Source organism: Oratosquilla oratoria, chromosome 20 (genome assembly GCF_046742065.1).
Source record: "Oratosquilla oratoria isolate Oo_2021 chromosome 20, ASM4674206v1, whole genome shotgun sequence".
Lineage (NCBI taxonomy): Eukaryota > Metazoa > Arthropoda > Malacostraca > Stomatopoda > Squillidae > Oratosquilla > Oratosquilla oratoria.
This window is the reverse complement of record NC_134796.1, coordinates 39,852,841-39,857,840: the sequence shown is the minus strand read 5'-3', so window position 1 is coordinate 39,857,840 and position 5,000 is coordinate 39,852,841. Positions and strand designations below refer to the sequence as shown.

Sequence of the window (5,000 nt, the reverse complement as noted above, 5' to 3'; positions counted from 1 at the left end):
TTTACTCAATTTTAATTTTAAAGCATTGGGTGGTTGGAGGGACGGAGGGGAGAAGGGTGGAGGGGGAGGGGTTTTTTCTTCAGCTTAATAAATTTGTTAAGTGAAACAATTATTGTATGGTGGTATTCTTATTTTACACCATATTTATCTATTTACTCATTCAATTTGTGTATTCATCTATTCGTTTATTTATTTAGTAATTATTTCATATGTATATATATATATATATATATATGTATGTGTGTGTGTGTGTGTGTGTGTGTGTGTGTGTGTGTGTGTGTGTGTGTGTGTGTGTGTGTGTGTACGTACATACATTTACCAAGGGTTTTTTCCCCCTTAGAAAGGAGGTAGCCAAAGTCAAAGGCATAAATCCACTCCCACCCATTCCATCCCCACATACTCCACTCCCATTCACCCACCTCCCTCCCTCTTGTCATGGCTCCTCCTGGATGACGGGTCATCCCTGAATCTCGCCCATTGCCCTGGGTCAGAATCAATGCAGCAAGACACAGCACATCCACAGAAAGACAGCTTAATCTAATTGGCGACCCCCCCCTCTCTATCCCCTTATGCAGAAAAAGAGAAGACGGGGAGAAATTCCTTCGGGCTGTGACAAAATATAATTCACACATACTCCCTCACCCCCATCCCCCACCCACTCCCTTCCATGCATCACAGCATTATCCATACACAACCATTCTCCATTCACCCCTATCTTCTGTCTTCTTCCTTCCTTCCTCAACAGACATTCCCCTCTTTCCCAATGCCCCTTTTACCCCATCCATCTTATCCTTGGACGCCCGCTCGTGTTCTTTGCCTCCATCTGTGCTTTCCTCATCTCTATTACTAGTCTTTCTTCCCTCATTCTTCCCATATGTCCAAACCATCCCAATACTCTTTCATCAACCCTATCTCCCAACTCCCTTTCCACCCCTGTTCTCCTCCTCACCTCCTCATTTCTCACTCTTCCCAGCCGAGTAACCTGTGCCATACTTCTCAGGCATTTCCTCTCAAACACATTTATACTCTTCCGTTCTTCCTCTCTTACGTTCCATGTTTCTGCCTCATACGAGTATAGTGCTGCCGGCACAATCACCCCTTCATACAATCTCCTCTTAGCTTCCATTCCCAAATGTTTAATTCTCATTACGCTTTCTAATCCCCCAAGGCATTTACTTGCTTCTCTCAACCTCCGTTCTACTTCTACCTCTATTCCTCCTTTTCTACCTCTATTCCTCCCTTTCTCTAAAGCTATTCGCTTCCTCCAGCCTCTCTCCTTAAATACTCACTTTCAATTTGCTGCCATCCTCTCCTCTTGTGCATCTCATCACCTTACTTTTACCCACATTTATCTTCAACTTTCTTCTTTCGCACACCTTTCCAAACTTCGTCACGAACTTCCTTAACCCCTCCTTTGATCCTGCTATATACATACATACATACATGCATACATACATACATACATACATACATACATACATACATACATACATACATACATTTATACATATATGTATGTATGTATGCTACTAGCGATTTATTCCATTTCATATATATATATGTATAACACACACACACACACACACACACACACACACACACACACACACACACACACACACACACACAAACACACACACACACACACACACACACACACATACACACACACACACACACACACACACACACACACACACACACACACACACACACACACACACACGCGCGCGCGCAATATATATATACATATATATATATATATATATATAAATATATATATATATATATATGAAATGGAATAAATCGCTAGTAGGAGCGATATCACTCAAATGATCCAACCCGGCCGTCTGTTTTTTTGTTTTGTTTTGTTTTTCTCTTTCTTTTCTCCTAATGCCCCTTCCTCCTCTGTCACAGTCTCCTAAATAGGAGATCTTCCCACTCATTCTGCAACAACTGTTTGTCTCCATCTTCTCGGATCTTTCCAGTCCAGCCCAGCTTAACCACTCCATCCAGTCTGCTGCTGCTCCCAAAACCTGCGTATATCATTCCTCGTCCTTCTCCCACTCCCCTCCCACTTCCTCCCTGACAACTCGCCTTCACCCTAACCACATTATCCTTCTCACTTCCACCTGCATAATTCCACTGATCCAAAGTGGAGCGTCTTCTGCCCACCACCTCATCCACCATTCCTAAATCCCCGTCACCTCATCCACCCTTTCTAGATCCTCGTTTTCGTATCTTCCTTTCCTATCCAACCCCTTTCTCGACCATATATCTTTTTACGATCCATACTACATTTATTCAACTTTTCCGACTCGTTCACATCATCGCCCCCAACTTCTTCCTAACATTTTCATAGCCTAGTCCAACTCGTAACTAACTTTTTCCCAATTTAATTGCTCCTTTATCAGTCTTCTTCTGTATAATTGCTTCCACGCTACTCTACTGATATTCCACCTTTTCTCGTTCTCTCGTATCGTAATCCAGGTCTTCTAGTGCACCCTTTGCCTTATCTACACCATCCAGGCCGACCAAAAAGGATATCCCCTTCCTCCTCCTCCCCTCCTCCGTCATCCTCCTCCTCCTCGTCGTCCTCCTCCTCCTCCTCCTCCGGTAGCTGAGTCGAGAAGGAGAGAGAGAGAGAGAGGTTGTGCCAGACGAGAGGTTCAGTCGGTTGGCAGCGGTGCCTCTGTGTGCGCGTGGTCTTCCTCTCCTTCTCGTACCGCCGCCCACCACCACCTTACTCGCCTCCTCCTCCTTCTCCTCCTCTTCCTCCTCCTCCTCCTCCTCTTCCTCCTCCACCTCCGCTGCCTCCGTCGCTTCCGCTGCACATCCCGAGCGGTCGTGATCCGTTTCTGTCGGACGTGTTGGGCGATGGGGACCTCGTGAGTCTGCTGTCACAAGGTCGTCAACAATGGATCACCTTCGTCTTTGACATGTAAACGTGGATCTTTTTTTTTTTTTTATCCTGAGGGAGAAAATGTACTCTTTCAGGTTCGGATTTCTATGGCATTACAGATTCATAACCGAGTTATTTAATTAAATGTAAAAGTTTTGACAAAAGACGATACTAACGTGGTCATAACAACTGTGTGAAGAAAAAAAGAAGGAAAAAAAGAAGACTCGCACAGGAGAGAATATTCGAGTAATTGATTATACGGGAGAAGATAGGGGTGAAACTGTTTCCCTCCTCTTTTCTCTCGGTGATGGTGGTAGCTGTGGTGGAAGGGGTGGTGATGTGCTTGGCTGTAGACCAAACAACCACTACTGTAGAGTGACCACCAAACATAATCGAAAAATCGAATGGTCATCCCATTTCCGAATCCAGAGCCGTTTACATCTTCCGGTCAACGTCGGAATCCTCCCGTCTCGTCGCAGGGGGGGAGGGGGAAGAAGCTCGAGCAGTGAAGTCTGCATAAAGGGAAAGGGGAAAAAAAGTGTTGTTCAAAATGAAATTGTGTCTATGAAACGGTTAAGGACAGAGTCGTTCGCCACCATCGTCACGGCAACAAACAAGTTGCGCATAGTCGCCATGTGCACCGCAGTGACGACACAAACACACAAGAACACAGTCTTCGGCCGTCGTGCTCTGAGGTAAGATTTTCACACGTCTTTTGTAAAAAAAAAAAAAAAAAAAAAAATACGGGGTTGGGTGGTTGGTTGGTTGGGGACATTACTATGGGGATCTTTGCATGCCATCGCCGAATGCAAACAACAAAAGGTAATATAGATAACATCTTAAACACTTCTCTCCCAATATAGCCAGTTCTATCTATCCACTAGTAGCAGACATGCCTTGTTGAAAAAATAATTGTAGCGAAAACGGTTTGACAGCTCTCGATGAAAAATGAAATACACATTCAGGATGCCGGACCTCGGACCAATCCGTCATCAAAAGCGTTTGACAGTTTCAGTTTATGTGACAAAATTGCACGTCAGTGGCAACGATAACAACTACAAACAACAGACTCTATCAGGTGTACTATTAAAAGCATCTGAACCAAGGGCAGGATATGTCGGAATATGCAAGTGTAGTTTTTTTATCATTGAGTGTTTGTTACATTTCTGATATTTCTTTTGTTAATCAAAATTATTTTTTGTGAAAATATTGTATCACTACAGCAACAAAGAGTGATATATTTGCATAGTTGTGATAAATCTTGGGTCAGGCTCAGATGATCGGAAGAGTATGATGTCACTCCCCTGATCATGTTCATGGAATTCACACGGGCAGGTTGGCTAATATACGTAAGATTGAAACATTCACCCATTTACACACACACACACACACACACACACACACACACACACACACACACACACACACACACACACACACACACACACACACACACACACACACACACACACACACACACACACACACACACACACACACACACACACACACACACACACACACACACACACACACACACACACACACACACACACACACACACACACACACACACACACACACACATGGCTTGCTGGTAAAGTGGTTAGTCTCTCGCGTCCCATTACTGTCTCCTTTGGGCAAGGATATGATTGAGTGGTGTGTGTAAGGTTACAGTATAGCCAATGTATGGAACAACGCGAGCTGAGCTCTCAACCGGAATGGCAATAACTAACAATCATGAGTCAAGCACGTGATCCGAGAGAGACGATGGTGAATTCCACGCTATGTTAACAAGATTGGGCCATGACTAATGGCCGTTACTGTTTCCTTTAAGTAAGGTGATGGGTGTATGGTATTTGTAAGGGTCACATTAAAACAAATTCTTCAGTCTATTTGAACTTCGGGTCCATAATTGTCAATCATGTATCCAGCACGTGATCCAAGACCATGGTGAATCACACACACACACACACACACACACACACACACACACACACACACACACACACACACACACACACACACACACACACACACACACACACACACACACACACACACACACACACACACACACACACACACACACACACAC

General features: G+C 44.2%; 1 protein-coding gene across 1 annotated transcript in view; it reads left to right on the top strand.

Moving 5' to 3' along the window:
• Window positions 1-2,590: 2,590 nt before the first annotated feature.
• LOC143036477 (monocarboxylate transporter 3-like) overlaps window positions 2,591-5,000 on the top strand; it is a 124,117-nt gene continuing 121,707 nt past the window's right edge. Inside the window, exon 1 of the mRNA XM_076203871.1 lies at window positions 2,591-3,597. The gene's annotated coding sequence lies outside the window, so the exon portion shown is untranslated. The remainder of the gene's footprint in view (window positions 3,598-5,000) is intronic.